We start from the raw sequence: 17,527 nt of genomic DNA on the forward strand, positions 1-17,527 counted from the left end.
CAATGGGTTTCTTCCATCTCTTGGCTATTGTGAATAATGCTGCAATGAACATGGGTGTGCACCTATCTCTTTCAGATCCAGCTTTGAATTCTTTTGGAAATACATCAAAAAATGAAATCACTGCATTATACTATAATTTTATTTTTAATTTTTTGAGGAACTGCCGTATTGTTTCCATGGTGACCATATCATCTTACATTATTACAGACAGTGCACAGAGGTTCCGATTTCTTCACATCCTTGTCAATATTTATTATTTTCTGGGTATTTTTTTTTTTGGATGGTAGACATCCAAATGGGTGTGAGGTGATGTCTTATTGTGGTTTTAATTGGTGTTTCTCTGATGATTAGTGATATTGAGCATCTTTTCATATGCTTGTTGGTCATTTTTATATCATCTTTGGTATATGTGCTGCCAAAGTGAGCACTGTATATCATCTTTGGAGAAATGTCTGTCCAAGTCCTTTGCCCATTTTTTAATCAGGCTATTTTGTTGTTGTTGTTGAGTTGTAGAAGTTCTTTATGTATCCTGGATATTAACCCTTCCAATATATCTTTTTAAACAAATGGAATTACACTTTGCAGGCTGTTTAGCAAACTATTTTTTCATTTTATATATGTTGAATATATTATTTTATATTATTTTGCTACAGGATTTATATTCTGTCATATCTACAGTATACTTTTTAATGCTTTCTCTATTGTAGACACTTTTACTTTTGCTATTATAAATAAAATTATACTGATCATATTTATTAATTTTATGGATAATTTCTGTATTAGCTTCCTGAGGCTGTTGTAACAAAGTACCACAAATTTGGTGGGTAGAAACAATAGAAATTTATTTTCTCACAGCTCTGGAGGCTATAAATCTGAAATCTAGGAGGGCCACACTAATCCAGGGACTCAAGTAAAGATAATGTTCCTTGGATTTTCAAGCTTCTGATGGCTGTTGGCATTCCTTGACTTGTGGATGCATTTCCTCACTGTTCATTGCTTCCTGCTCATTTGTCTGTGTGTTCTCCCACTGCCTCTGTCTTATAAGGACAGTTGTCATTGAGTTTAGGACCCACGCAGATAATCAAGGATGATCTCATCATCCCAAGATCCTTAATTATATCTTCTTCAAAGACCCTTGTTCCTTATAAAGTAACATTCACAAATTCCTGGGGTTGGAACATGGACATGTCTTTTAGGGGAACACAATTCAGTCCACTACAGTTTTATGAAGATAAATTCCTAAAATTAGAATGGTTAGTTCATGGTATGTAAAATTTAAACATTTTAAGATAAGTATTTCAGAACTGTGCTCCAAAATGACTTTGAATTTTTAATGTTCTTAAACACATGTGTGTGTTGTGTCTTCATGCATAGACACCATGCAATAACGTATATGTGTGTTGTGTGTGCATGCATAGACACCACGCAATACGTATGTGGGTGTTGTGTGTGCATGCATAGACACCGTGCAGTAACATAGGTGCACCCCATAAAAAAAAAAAAGGAAAGCAAAGAGAAAGTTGGAGTTAGGGAGAAATGAGAAAAACAATGGTAGGGACCACTCAGAGGTGCCCTTGTCTTAAGTACTATCAGTGGCTGTTTCAATAAAACATACTTTATTGGTCTATGTCCAGAAAAATGGCCAAACTTGTGTTTTGATCTATTTGCTTATGTCTGTCTTGTTTCTCTCTAGAAATATGTTTCATTTTTCAAATCTTTGCATTTTGGTGTAAAAAGTTAATCTTCAATTTTGACCAATGAACATTTCCATGAAAAAAAAAAAACTTTTTATTCGACTTTCTTCATTTGTCACATAATCTTTGATGTATGGATTTTTGAACTTTTAAAAAATGATTCCATGAATAAGATCAGAAAAGCTTTATACATACGTACGTATGTATGTATTTTGTTGGGAGGTAGAAAACCACCAGTATGGAGTATTTCTTTTATTAAACATAGTTGAAAAGTTCACCAAAAAGGAGCTTTGTTCCAGGATAAAAGTCATTTTCAAGAGCATTTAGGTAATAAATCATGTGGAATTGTATTTTCAATACTTTATCATGAATAGCAGTCAATCACTGGTTTCTTGATAGAGGGTTACTTTTTGTAATCAACTTACAGAGCTCATTACCCATTGAGTGTGAGTTCCTTCAAAAGTGGAAGCAATGCACTTATTCCAGCAATGTGATCATTGCTCAAAACTCATTTTTAAACTTGCCTTAAAACTAACTGCTTTTAAATGGAGCATTAAAGAGTCTCAAAAATAAATCAATTTCATTTATTTGATAAACTCACCTAGTTTTTATTCCATAATGTACATTTATTTTTCATTTTGACCATTCATTGACTTGACTTTAAATAACTTCTATTTGGTTCCAAAAATCAAGTCTACCTTTGTGGAAAAATAATTTGCCACCAGAGGAGGATACTCAAAAGAATATGCTGCTATATTTTCTAAAAACAATTTAAGCTACAATATTATCATCAGAATAACCTCACCTGGGGAGGTTACTTTGAGAGAGAGAATACTCAGAAGTGTTATTTGTGGTATGTTTTTACTAATATCCTGACACAATACTATGACGTAACACAATAGAATCATAAGAAAATAGATTTAATGAGGGACAAGCTACCCTTGGTGTTTTTCAAGTCAAATTTTACAAATAAAGAGGCAACTTACGCAACCTAAGTAAGTTACAGAAGGCTAGCCATATTCTCAGTTGGTGATGGAGGTTACGGAGATCCAAGTCTTTTTTTTTTTTTTTTTTAATTTTAGGGCTTTTAAAAAACCCCTATAATATAGTGAGCTGAATTGGCAAGTGGCTAGCAAAGTTTAATCTGCAGATGTGCTCCTATTAGCTGGAAATTTTAAAATATGATTGTAAATACCTTTAGGTAGGGGGAATAATTCTTCACTTCATATTAGCAACAGGTTTTAGTCATGTCTGAAACATATGGCCCTTGGGTAAAGTTGTTAGATTTAGCAAATAAAAGTTTGAATTTCTGATAACACTTAATTTTTTACTCTGAATATGCTCCAAACATTGCATGGGATATACTCATACTCAAGCTATTCATCGTTCATTTGAAATTAAAATTTAACTGGGCATCATATATTTTATTTGGCAAACATAGCTTTGGAGGATATGAAGCATATATACTGCCATTTTGAATCCAGTCTACCAGCCAGATGTGGCAGAAATATTTACTATTCACTAAACAGGTTTAGGTTCTCCCACATTTTGCAGCTTCCTTAAAATTAGGCAGAGCCATATGACTAGTTCTGGCCAGTGCTATGGTTTTAGAAATGCTGTTATGTCAGTTGACTAATATACTTAAAAGCCAAACACAATTCTCCAGGTCACTCATTGCCTGTTGCAGTGAACTAGAACCATGTGTTCAAGATGTTCTAGATGCAAGACCCAGCAGCCTTGGATCCCTGAAGAAAAGTTGGATCGAAGGTACTCAGAAGAACCATGGGACCTACAACATACTTTGTGTGTGTTGGGAACAATCCTTTATTAGTTAATCCACTGAAATTTTAGGGTTGGTTCATTCCTGCAGCTTGACATAACCTATCCGGACTAACACACTGTATCATCACATGAATTAAATAAATTCTGTGAGTCTAAGTTTGTTGTTGTTGTTGTTTAATCTTCATGGAATTGCCATCAACTTGTCAGATTTATTTGGAGGACTGAATGAGAATTACAAGTAAAAGTCTTCAGCATTCTGTCTGCTGCCTGGTAGGTTGCAGCAAACGAGACCAATATTTAATGATAACATGTCCATTATGAGTATTATTTTAATTATTATAGCAATCTTATGAAATTGGTGTTATTATCTTTTCCATTTTATAACTTTCCGTATAAATTTTATAAGGAAAATGAAGCTTGGAGTGGTTAAGAAATTTGCCCAACATCATTTCATAAAGCTCTTGTTAAAAATAGAGATAAGTCTCTATTCCAGAACAGTCTAACTCCAAAATCCCTATTTTCAAATCCATGCCACATACATATTTTCCTGTGACATACAGAAGCCTGTTTCTGTGTCATTCATTCATTTTTAACACAAATATGAATTCAGATGCAGTGGCTCACACCTGTAATCCCAGCTACTTGGGAGGCTGAAGCAGGATAAACCCTTGAGCCCAGGAGTTGGAGGCTGCAGTGAGCTATAATTGTACCACTGCACTCCAGCCTGGGCAACAGAGGGAGACCCTGTCTCTTAAAAAACAAACAAACATTTATATATATAGATTGATTGTTGACCTCATAAAATGCCATATGTGTTAGTATGTTTTTGTGTTGCTAGAAAAGAATACCTGACACTAGGTGATTTATAAAGAAAAGTGGTTTATTTTGGCTCATGGTTCAACTGGACTCTTGATGCGCCCCTAGTGGAAATGTTCTCCTTTGGAAAGCAGAATCTCTAGATCCACAGAACTCAAAGATCTATGCTACAATAATAAAGAAACCTTAAATTTCAGTGAAGATCAATCTTTAGGGCATTTAAACAATTAGCAGCCAAGAAGAGAAGAAAAAGGTAGAAAAGGGACCAAAAAGGAAGTGGTCAGTTATGAGGAGGGAAAAAAAAGTGTGTAATGTTGCTGAAGCCAAAAGAAAAAAGCATTTCAAGAAATAGAGTTTGATCAATTATTATCAAATGCTGCTCCAAGAAAGGTACAATAAGTTAAGGACTGAGAATAGACTACTAGATTCAATAAGAATTAATTAACTTGGCTGGGCACAGTTGCTCACATCTATAATCCTAGCACTTTGGGAAGCGGAGGCAAGAAGAAGACTTGAGGCCTGGAATTCGAGACCAGCCTGGCCAACACAGTGAGACCCCCATCTCTACAAAAAATAAATAAATTTAATTATCCAGGTATGGTGGTGTGCACCCATAGTCCCAGCTACTTGGGAGGCTGAGGTAGGTAGATTTCTTGAGCCCAGGAGTTGGAGGTTGCAGTGAGCTATGATTGTGCCACTGCACTCCAGCTGAAGAAATGATGTCCAGGCACAGTGCTCATGCCTGTAATCCCAACACTCTGGGAGGAGGCAGGAGGGTTGTTTGAGCCCAGGAGTTCAAGACTAGCCTGGGCAACATAGCTAAGCCCTATCTCTATTGAAAAAAAAGAAAAAAAAAAAAGAATTGATGGCCTTGAAGAATGTATTTTCAGTGGCGTGGAGGTGAAGAAAGACTAAAATAGAAGGAAAGAAAGTGAAGATGGCGAGTATGGATGCTTTTAAGATGTTTTTCTATAGATGGGAAGGAGAGGTAAAGAAGGTACCTTAAAGCAAAAGGCACAAAGGATTCCTTTTTAAGGTGGGAGATATTACGGAATGTTGATGGAAATAACCCAGTAGAGAGGAAATGACTAAAGCCGTTTGATTCTTTTTTTGTCATAGGTGTCTAACAAGAAGTTCTCAGTAAATGCTATTTACTCTGATTATTTTATGCCACTTTTAAAATCAGACCTTTATCATTATAAAATCACCTGCCCCCTTATCTTATTGATTTTTTTATTTCTAGCAAGTTTCCAAGTATGTCTTCAATATACTTCAAATTTCAAATGTCTATGAATGTTGCTACGAAAAATAAGAAATAGGAAAGTTTACTGTTTCTTATGACCATGTGAAAATAAAGTTACATACATTGTTTTGGAGGGAAGGGGTTATGTAAGCCCGTTCATAATTGAATAAAAACCTGTTATCCTCCACCCCTCCCCCGCAAATAGTTTAGAAGTATGATAACGTTTATTATTTGATGAGACTTTTGTCAGTAGTCAATACTAGAATGCCCTGTGGATGTGTACGGCCACCAAGCCAAAGAAATAAAAAATACAAACAACCACAACACACAGAATAAAGAATATGTTCAGTGGAACTGTTGCAGAGCATGAAGCCCAAGTTGAGTGTTCAGATAAAAACTCTCCCTGTTTAAAAGTAACTGTGGTGACTGGGTAACTAATCAAGATGTCTGGGATTAGACCTATTAGTTTAGTGAACGTAGGACAAAGACAAAGGGATAGTATGGCATATAGTTTTGTTATTTTGAGCAAAAGAGAAAAAAATGAACCTCTCGTGAAATTGTTCAATTTGTGTGTGAGGAAAAGCCATGGCTATAACCAATCAGAGCCTTCGGCCAAGTGAAAGATTACAGAGAATTATTGTCAGATGCTGGAATTTTCCTTCCAGATAAATGACAACCCTGTACCTTGAAAATTTCAAGAGCAGTCTTCCAAAACCCCTATAAAATATTAAACTAATATACTTGCAATTTTAGTACAAATCAGGAAATGCAAAAATTACAGTACTCATAGTGATATTAACTGAGTTCACAGGGTGCACATCAGGACTTTTATTCCAAAGCAGCCCAGTTTGAGGAGTTAATATTTCTTTGGGGACTAAAATACTTGTATTTTCCATCTTCTCTGAATTAAGATTAGAAAATGAAAATGAGGGTTTACATACTGCGTTTAAAATATAATTTCTCAGCATTGCCAAGATGTTTGGCCGACCTCTGATTTTCTATCAATATTTAAGGGAAAGTATTAAATAGAAAATCATCTTGAAGCAAATTCAAAGAACATGTCATGTACTAGGGCTTTTATATGTTTTATATTTATAATTTAGTAATTTTATTTTGTGACTAGTTTCCATAACATGTTTCTATAAATTAAAAGGAGAAAAATATCTAATTTCTAAGGGCAAATCTCCAAGTTTTTCACTTTTTATGTGAAAACACTGAACAGAATTATGCAGATAACTTAACATTGAACTTACTAATTTTTCTCAGTAAAATTTTTCTCATGCCGTATTTATGTTTTAAATTGCCCAAATATTTTATATTGGCCTAAACATTTTGAAAAATATTCATATTGATTTGAAAGCTGATACAACACTTCTAAAAGTCATGATGGCACATCTTGCCAATGTGAAAATGGACATAAAAATATCTCTGGCCAGGTGCGGTGGCTCACACCTGTAATCCCAGCACTTTGGGAGGCCGAGGCTGGCGGATCACAAGGTTAGGAGATCAAGACCATCCTGGCTAACACAGTGAAACATTGTCTCTAGTAAAAATACAAAAAAAATTAGCCGGGCCTGGTGGCATGCGCCTGTAGTCCGAGCTACTTGGGAGGCTGAGGCAGGAGAATGGCGTGAACCAGGGAGGCGGAGCTTGCAATGAGCTTGCAATAAGCCACTGCACTCCAGCCTGGGTGACAGAGCAAGACTCTGTCTCAAAAAACAAAACAAAACAAAACAAAATCTGTAAATCCTACATTTTTCAACCGAGGAAAAAAAATACAGTCATCTTAAGAAATGTGGCAATCAACCAATATGGTTGTATCATACGGGGTCAGTTTGAGGAGCTCTGTGCAGCTCGCCTCAGCATTATCCACTCAAGGGATGGATGAGGGGGGACTCTTGCCCCTCATTGTGTTAACTCACTCACACTTCCAGGTTTGCGAGTGAGTCAAAATAGCTGAAAAGGTACCCACAGGTACTACAACAAAAATTCCCTGATGTAGAAAACAAGAAATTTTCACTGCAGTGGAGACAAGGTGCTGTCACATCATACTTTTGCACAACTGGTTGTCATAGCAACAGCTGGGCTAGAAGTACATTAACAGGATGTGAGGTAGGGCACAAGAGGTGTCTCAACACCCTCCCATGGCGAATTTTTTAAAAATAACATGGCATAACCATCAATAGATGTGGTTACCTGTAAATGAATAGTTAAGGTGACACAGGACCATGCAAGATTTATCAAGGTGACTATAAGTAAGAATGCCTAATTCCAATCAAATGCTGATTGATTAAAGAAAAGACAAAATATACTATACACTGCTGGTGGGAATATAAATTAGTTCAACCTCTATGGAAAACAGTGTGGAGATTTCTCAAAGAACTAAAAATAGAATTACCATTCAACCCAGCCATCCTACTACTGGGTATCCAGCCTAGGAAAATAAATCATTATATAATATAGACATTGGTCAGGCGCAGTGGCTCACCCCTGTAATCCCAGCACTTTGGGAGGCCGAGGCGCGGGTCACCTGAGGTCAGGGGTTTGAGACCAGCCTGGCCAACATGGTAAAACCCCATCTCTACTAAAAGTAAAAAAATTAGCCAGGACTGGTGGCAGGTGCCTGTAATCTCAGCTACTCAGGAGGCTAAGGCAGGAGAATCGCTTGAACCCGGGGGGCAGAGGTTGCAGTGAGCCAAGGTTTAAGCAATAACCCCAACTCTGCTCAGTGTTCTTCATCTCATGCTACTCAAATTCACCAAGGACCAGTATGTAAACCATGGTTCAACTTTAAAAATTCACAGAATGGAGGTTGGAGCGAACCCGGATTGCACCACTGCACTCTAGTGTGGGTGACAGAGCCAGAACATGTCAAAAAAAAAAAAAAAAAAAAAAAAAAAGAAAATAAAGAAGGAAGGAAAGGAAAAAAGATAAGATATAGATAAAGAATATATCCCATGTTTTCAATCATGCATATGGGCTCTGGTAAGAGGGAGGCAAAAGACTATAGAAGCTTGTGTACCTTCAGTGTAGTTACAAAACATTGCTTCCTGATAAACTGGTCAAATATCCAGTCTATTTAGCAGCATGGCCCTTAGTGAAGAGGGGTGCCAGGCAATTATAGCTGAAAGACATAAACTAGAAATACCATCTAACTAACTTTACCTACTCTGCTTCCTTTTCACCAAACAGCTTTGTGATTCTACTGAGGCTTCCTTATAAATTGGTGTGCATGGACTAAATGCCCTAATTTTTACAATGTGTAATTGTTTTCTTTATAGTCATATGTATCGTTGTTAATTTTTAAAGTTGAACCATGGTTTATATACTGGTCCTTTGTGAATTTGAGTAGTGTGAGATGAAGACGACTAAGCAGAGTTGGGGTTATTGCTTAAAAATATATCAAGCATGGCTATAACAAGGAAACCAAGATGGTATGACAAGAAGAGGGTTACATTAAGTTCTGGTAGGAAAAGGATCTGAGTGAAAGTTTCTAGTGGAATGATAAATAGCTTGGAAGGAGCAGAAAGTGTAGAGTATGCTGATTCTTCTTCCTGGCTCTGTGGGCAAAGAGAAGGAGTTTAGGAGACAGTATGGCTTTCAATTAATGGGAGATAGAATGTTTGCAAAAAGGTTCAAGACTATGCTTGGTTATTTTGACAGTGAAAGGGGCTCTACGAAAGACTGCAGACCAAGTTATCCTAAATTTTCAATTGTAATGCGGGGTAATGGTGCCTTCTACTTTAGCAAAGTCGCTTCTCCAGGTTGGTGGTTTGGTTTGATCCATTACCAAAAGTCTTTGAAGATGAGTAATAAAGGTGATTGCAAAGCATTTGGTAAACATAAATTAATATAAAACTCAACATTAGCAACTTTCCAGCAAATGTATCTGAAGTAAGTGGTGTGTTTTGTGTAAAATTTCATAGAGTGGTTTCTTAATACATTAAAATGTTTTTCTCTTATTACCGATGCTTTCATAGTTGGCTTGATTCACTTGATATCGATGATCTACACTATAATAAAATTTAAGCAGAGAAACTTAATACAGTCTGAATTAGGAACCACAGCTTCACCGGGATTTAATGTATCATGTTGCAGCATAACATTCTAATATGCATAATTTCCTATATCTTGCATTGACTTTGGGGAGTACTTAAATATTCAGCCCAATTCTCTTTTAAGCTTTCGGAATACAGTTAACAATGTAATGTCCTGCATGCAGAAGGTAGAAAAGCTCCCCTCCATACCCATATTCTCCAGTAGAGCCAGAAAATGAAGCAACAACTCTGTGAAAATCTCTCTTGCAGAATTATTTCCAGCATATTTTGATTAGACACAAAAGGAAGAAGAAGCAACATTTTTTGACTATCTACTATGTGAGAGCCCTATTACTAGTATTTTAATGCACTTCAATCATCAAAATATATCTCCAAGTGTAGATATTTATTATTCTTATTTCACTTTTAAGGAAATTAAGCTCAGAGATGTTGCCAAAGTTAGCACATCTGTGATGGAAGTGAGAATGGAATACAGTTCTGTCTTCAATCTGTTCATATACTTGAATCTATCTAAAATCTACAAAGGCAGGAGAGATCTGTCTGAGAATCCCATAATGGGTATTTTAAAAGCATTATTTCTTCATCAGACAATTTCAGTGCTGTCAAAGTAGACATGAATTTAAGAAAGGACAAAATCTACACAACCTTGTTAAAGGCAAGAAGAGTGTTATCAGGCCAGTCTTTGCTTTCTTGCTTGCTTTTTTCCTTCATAATGAAGTATCAAGCAACAGTCTTTGCTTTCTTACTGACAACAGTTACGGTTTCAGGACCCAAGCTCTGATATGTTCCCTGACTATAAACTCCTGAGTGCCAGAGGCCATGACCTTGACTTCCCATATTCAATTTATTTCTGGCTGCAAAAAAATCGTGCCCAGAGTCAAGCCATGGTAATATGTAGTAACGTTATGTTTCAGTTGGTTAATTTTTGCTTCCTTTAAACACTGAAGACTCAAGCACCAAATTGTTTCAATTATTTAAAAAATAAACCAATGCTCAGGTTAGTACAGTTCTTTATTTATTTGATACGAATAAATGAAGAAACTGTTGGCAGTTGCTCACTTCGACAGTGAATAGGGTTTGGCTTGTTGACTGAGTGGCGAAGGATTTGGATATGAATATTTTCAGTTGGCAGTAAGGAGGAGAAAGAATTTTCTATTTTCTTTTTGACATTGTGAGTATAAGAAATGCTTTGTGCTGTTATCCTGACAACCTTACAAATCAAAATAAGAAAGAAATGGTAACCTACAGCTTTCAGTGGAAGATAATAAGTGGGGGAAAAGACAAGTATATTTTCATTCTCAAAAGGGTAAAATCTGTCAGTAGGAGGAAGAGGAACTCTCATTTTGAGGTTAAAGTATAAAATATTAACTTCATATAGCTTCACATGCAGACAGATTAGCATTCACTCTAACTTCATGAGGGAGTTAATAAATACATGTGAAAATGAAGATAACAACTTCAAATAAATAATTGAACAGTCACTTTATAAAGGGGTGTTTTGTATGCAGCCTTCAGAACAGCCGCTAGTGGTCCCTGACTCTTAGTATTCTCATTCTTGTGTAATCCCCTTCAATGGAGCGTGGGCTAGACTTACTTTCTTTGAATGAATAAAATAAGGTAGAACTAATGGTGCACGTCATAAAAGGAAGTATGTTCTTTCTCTCTCTCTCCTTCCCTGTCTCTCTCTCTTTCTCTCCCTCTCTTTTTGTCTCTAAGATCATTCACTCTGGAAGAAGCCAGCTGCCTGGTCATAAGCAATCCTATGGAGAGGCCCATGAATTGAGAAACTGAGGCCTCTTGCCCAACAGCCACGTGAGTGATCTCAGAAGTGGATCCTCCCAGCCCATTCAAGCCTTTGGATGACTGCAGCCCCAACTGACAGTTTGACTGCAGACTCATGACAGACTGAACCAGAACCACCCAACTAAGCTGTTCCCAGATTTCTGATCCTGGGAAATTGTGTAAGAAAAATGTTTGCTGTTTTAAGCCACTAAATTTGGGGGTCAATTTGTTGTACAGCAATAGGTAACTAATACGAAAGGGCAGGAGTCACAACATGCCAGCCCATCCTGGAAAGGAGAGCCAGGGATTCACTTCACTGACAGGACTAGACAGAAACATATTATGTTTAAGTAGGCCACTTAAAGTCGATCTTAATAGCCAGCATGTCAAGCCTGCAGGATCAGAGAGACAGCAAAATTGGCACATTTTAGAAGACACCTCAGTATTTAATCTTAAAGGCTGCATGGACACAGCTAGAGAGAAGCTAAAATTACCTTACAAATTGGAAGACTCCATAAGACAGTGGATGTGGAAGTTGTTACAGTTATCAGCATTCAATCAGTTAAATATGCATCATTGTTACCCTTTAGAAATATTTTTAAATGGCTAAATTGACATGGGCCAGCATATAAAAGGATGTAACTCCAGATTCTAGAAGCACGTTCTTCTTCCTCCTCATCATTCTCTCTGCCACCATCTTAGCTTGAGCTCTCAGCACCTCACGTCTAGCCCTTAATTGCTACCAGGTTGTTTCTCATTCTTTAGTCCTGTCTCCTAGCTAGACTGTAGGCTACTTAAGGAAATGATCATGTCTCCTTCAATAATCCCCTCCAACCACAAGTTATTCTTATTCGAAATGTGAGTCTATACGGACTTATTTCTGTATACCTCCTCTGAAGCCACAAGAATTTTGGATCACCATGCACGAATCATTTCAAGTTGCCACCGTCTTCTCTCTAGTGAGATTTAGGGTCCTCTGGATTATTTGCTTCTACCCTCTTCTGCCTCTCTAGACTATTAGTTATGTTCTCTCCAGTTCTTATGGAGATGTATTGTCATTTTCCTGAAGCTGTGAATATTACCATGTGGCGCAAGTAATGGTGCTAGGTGTTGGAAAGACGTGCTGCCATGAAACAGATAGACATGGATTCTGCATTCTGGTTATTTTCTACTCACACAGTCTGTACAGTACTAGGAAAAAAGGTAATTGAACAATAGTACACTTAAGCTGTGGCATCTTCCGGGATTGTTTGAAGGCACTACCAGTGACGTGTCATGATACTGCCCAATGGAGGATCTATTTTTTGATCTGACACTATGCAGTAGGTAATATTCCTTACTAAAGAAGACTCCGTAGGACTTTCTTATACAGAATGCTTTTCAAAATAGAAAAATGCACTCACATAAAAGGATTCAAAGCACAAAAATGCTGGAGAGACAGAAATGCTATATATATATATATATATATATTTTTTTTTTTTTTTTTTTTTTTTTTTTTGAGACGGAGTCTCCCTCTGTCGCCCAGGCTGGAGTGCAATGGCGTGATCTCGGCTTACTGCAAGCTCCGCCTCCCGGGTTCACGCCATTCTCCTGCTTCAACCTCCCGAGTAGCTGGGACTACAGGCGCCCACCACCACGCCCGGCTAATTTTTTGTATTTTTAGTAGAGACGGGGTTTCACCGTGTTAGCCAGGATGGTCTCGATCTCCTGACCTTGTGATCCGCCCGCCTTGGCCTCCCAAAGTGCTGGGATTACAGGCATGAGCCACTGCGCCCGGCAGAAATGCAATATCTTAAAAACAGGCAGCTAGCAATTGTTACAGTATATTGAAGGGAGGTAAGACCTTAGAAAATAACTTCTAAAACTTTGGGTTTTAAAAATTTTCATTTGAACAAGTGGATATATAGAGCATATTTTAAAAAGACCTTAATACATATCTTAAATATGATTCACTACAATTTTGTAAAATTACTAACTCTTTCTAATTCATTAGGTGTCCATTTAAAGTAATTTCTTCCAGGAGTCCCTCCCTTGCAGTTGAATAGTTGTTTTTTAAACACAATTTAGAGTAATTCCATAATTAATTATCTATTTCCACCAATAAATTCTGGGCTTTCAATGAGCAGTGACCTTTCTCGATTAAATGTGTACTGCCAGTTCCCACCACAGTGCCTCACACATGAAAAGTCTCCTAAAAATATTTGTGGAATGAATGAAGGGGTAAGTAAATGGAGGTAAAAAGGGGTTATCAAACAATAATAACAACCACCAGCCCAGTTATTACATACACAATTTCTTTAAACAGATAAAACACCTGAAAGAAATGAAATCAGCATGTAGGGCTATTCAAGCTTGTCTGATGATAAATAATTCACTAGGAGCACAAGCATTCATTCATTCTTTTTCATTCATTTCTTCACTTATTACCTTCCTCCTTCATATTCATCAAAGCCAGATTTTTCATCTCCTGTTTGTCCTCTGGAACCTTCCTTGGGGACTCTTCCTAGGTTTGGCCCTGGCAGAGAGACAGTATTTCTAGAACTCACTCTCTTTCTTATCTTTTGCTCTGAAGTGTCTGATATTAAACAGCCCAGCTTGTTCATTCATAACAGGCTGAAATGTTTGAACTTTATTCTGCCAGCAATAGCAGTCACAAAAGATGTATGAGCCAAAAAGCGACTTTGCGAAGCAGGGTTCAGGAAGATGCGATTGGAATTGCTTTTTCTCTGAAGGTCTGGTGTTGAACAGCCATAGTTTTTTAGAGAAAGGCCATGAACTGAATGTTAAAGGGTGAGGAGCAATACAATGTCTGTACTTGGTTCCAAGTGGGTGTCACTGGTATGAGTTCAGTGAAGGGGAGATGATGTGAGATGGCAGCTCAGGGACCCTCAGTGATGAAGGAAGACATAAGTTATCTTGGGCACAGCGCAGTGGCTCACATCTTTAATCATAGCATTTTGGGAGGCCGAGGTGGGAGGAATGCTTGAGCCCAGGAGTTGGAGACCAGCCTGGGAACATGGGAAAACCCTGTCTCTACAAAAAAAGAAAAAATTAAAAATTTAGCCAGGTTTGGTGGCACAGACCTGTGGTCCCAGCTACTTGGGAGGCTGCGGTAGAGGATGGCTTGAGCCTGGAAGGTGAAGGCTGCAGTGAGCCATGATTGTGCCACTGCACTCCAGCCTGGGTAACAGAGTGAGACCCTGTCTCAAAACAAAAAATAAGTTACCTTTAAAGGCTAGAAGGATTAGATAAGTAAGAATGCATATGACTTGTTTACAGAAAAACATAGACAACAGCTTGGTTGTAGCAGTGGTTCTCAATCTCAACTTCAGAATTACTTTAGGAGCTCAGTAAAATGAAAATTCATGTGATCTGTCAAATGCCCTCCAGCCAAAGCCCACCAGGGACATATCTGTAGTTGAAGGATTAATTACAAAGAGAAAAATTACACACCATGGGTAACCCATGGAGTGTCTCCATAAAAAGGTGTTAAAAAGGATTTGGAATTGTACTAGGTGAACTTGAGGAGGGTCCAAGGAAACAGGCTTTTCCTCTGGATTAGGTGCTGTCACGAAACAGAGGCACTTCTATAATTATCTTAATAATTTTTATCTAGAAGGTGGGACAAACCAAAGAATGCTGAAACTGCAGTTGGTAAAGAAGCAACAGGCAGTCATACTCGCCAGGATGGGGGATATTTGTCTGTTCTTCTGGTTTGCACAATGTTCTTGTTTTTGTCTGTGTTTCTTCTTGATTACAGATTGGTCATCATGATCACCAAACAGCCTTGTCTAATGTTGGCATTCTGTGAAATTACTTGTGTTCAACAGAAGTACATCATGGCCTCACTGCGAAGCCCAGCCAGCTCCTGGATGTCAGAGACTGCTTTCCAATTTCTCAGATGTAGCGCAAGATAGTGATTCACTGGCAGACAAGAAATCTATATCTCTAATAAGATACCTATGTGATTCTGATTGAAGAAATCTAAGACCATGCTTTAATAACTATTCCTATGGTAAGAAGTAGGGCTGAAAATGGAGGAGCAGATTGTAAAGATCCTTAAAACACAGACTAATAGGTTTGAACGTAATTCTGCCAGCAATAACAACAATTAATAGCATATGAGCAAAGAAGAACCTTCCCAAGTAGGGTTCAGAAAGAGTTTCCTGCTAGTAACAAATAGAAAGGTTAGGTACTGTCTAAGAATGGGGGCGAGCCTGGGGACAAGGAGGGAGAATAGAAGCAGATAAACCACCAGCTAGGAAACTCCTGCAAGGGACCAGGCCTGACAAGACAAGGAGTTAGATTAAAACATTGCCAGTGGGCATGGAAAGAAAGTATTGAATGTGAAAGACATTAAGTAAGAATCTGAAATCCATTCAAGGGCAGGGATTTGCGTTGATAAATTCTTAGCTCCCAGCCCTGTGCTTGGGGACAAAATGAGCATCCAATAAATATTTAAGAGCTAAATCAATTAACCAACTAATTGGATTATGTAACTGAGATGATGTGGGGGAAGAGGAAGAAGGAAAAATCAGGAGTGATTTAGGGAGAGTTAGGAAGGGAAAATTATTTCAGAAAAAGGAGCATCCACTTTAGTCAAGTTTAATCTCTGTAATGGTGAAATATTCTAGCCAGAAGTTACTGATGTGGGTTTGGAATTTGAATTTAAGAGAGAGGTTAAGGGGTCAGGCGCAGTGGCTCATGCCTGTGATCCCAGCACTTTGGGAGGCTGAGGCGAGCAGATCACTTGAGGTTGGGAGTTTGAGACCAGTCTGGCCAACATGGTGAAACCCTGTCTCTACTAAAAATACAAAAATTAGCCGGAATGGTGGCGTGCTACTCGAGAAGCTGAGGCATGAGAATCGCTTGAACTCAGGAGGCAGAGGTTGCAGTGAGCCGAGATCATGCCATTGCACTCCAGCCTGGGTGACAGTGAGACTCTGTCTCAAAAAAAAAAGAGAGAGAGAGAGGCTAAGGTAGGGGTTGCAGGATGAATAAGTGGGTAGATTGAAGTCATTGGAGCACGTGGAATTTTCAAGAGTGGGTAGGTGAAGAAAGAATGGAAGACAGGGTCAGCCTCCCGCTGATTTGCCATGGCAGTTCTTGTTTTCTACTTTAGAAGATGAGTTGACATCAGGGGAAATAAATTATGACTATTTCAGGAATACAACGTACGTCTTCTGAGATGGTTTCTGGAGTCATCAGACAGGGTTTCCAAGACACCTCTGTCCCACTCAAGCTGTGACTTTTCCTGTGTTTAACCTAAGTTGAAATTTTCTCATCTGTAAAAAGCTGGTGATAAATGTAAAGCAAGCTCTTAAAGATAGGCCCAGAAATAAAATTAAAAAATACAAACCTCGCATGGCAATGTCTGAGTGATGACACGCAGTAAGTATGGTGAAGCTTCAGTTAGCTGATGAGGATATATTAGTTTTCTCAAAACATCATCTCTTAAGTAGGAATGGCCATCCACGGTGATTTTAACCTTCCATATCATAGGACAACAACTACCAATTTAGGCTTATCCAGTTGTTGCCGAAAGAGTGGCATTCCCAGAGCACTTTCAGAAACTGAGTATGTAGAAAATAAGAGAAAACACTCTTATCTTGACCAGACAATGCTATATCCAACCATGAATAGGATTGTTATATAAAAGTAAATGTATTTGAGATAGCTCTTGCCTGGCCCAATCAGAGTTTTGTAAAAACGTATTTTCAGATAGCTCACTTAAAGCATCTGCCTTTCTCATTGAAATCTAACCAAAAGGTGGCGGTATTCTATACAAATGCTAACTAGTCCCTTAACTGTTACCTGTGTTTTGTAAAACAAATGTCACAACGGCATACATTGAGAATTAAATTGCTAAAGAACCACCCCCCTGCCCCCACAAAAAAAAAGAGTTACCAGGCTTATTGAGAAAAATTGAGATTTGCAAGAAAAGATTAAAATGCAATGCAGAACACAACCCAGCCCAGTGTGTTAGAGTACTTGTGTACCCACCAAGATTCCTATGATACACTAGATGTCAGAGACACAGGGGGTGCCACATCATTTCCACGCTTAATACATACACAGCCCTCTTCTTGCTTATCACACTATCCATCTGAACAGTCTAAAATTTATTAGGGCTTCTTTTTCTTTAGACAAAT

At 38.0% G+C, this 17,527-nt stretch overlaps 2 long non-coding RNA genes across 2 annotated transcripts in view; one reads left to right on the forward strand and one right to left on the reverse strand.

Moving 5' to 3' along the window:
- LOC107976410 (uncharacterized) overlaps nucleotides 1-16,711 on the forward strand; it is a 37,967-nt gene extending 21,256 nt beyond the window's left edge. Inside the window, exons 2-3 of the long non-coding RNA XR_001720364.4 lie at nucleotides 11,310-11,554; nucleotides 15,136-16,711. This is a non-coding gene — a long non-coding RNA (uncharacterized LOC107976410). The remainder of the gene's footprint in view (nucleotides 1-11,309; nucleotides 11,555-15,135) is intronic.
- The window catches only part of LOC112204196 (uncharacterized), a 182,413-nt gene that overhangs the window by 4,002 nt on the left and 160,884 nt on the right, over nucleotides 1-17,527 (reverse strand). The gene's annotated exons all lie outside the window — the stretch shown is intronic.

The sequence above is a fragment of the Pan troglodytes genome, chromosome 7, assembly GCF_028858775.2.
Source record: "Pan troglodytes isolate AG18354 chromosome 7, NHGRI_mPanTro3-v2.0_pri, whole genome shotgun sequence".
Classification (NCBI taxonomy): domain Eukaryota; kingdom Metazoa; phylum Chordata; class Mammalia; order Primates; family Hominidae; genus Pan; species Pan troglodytes.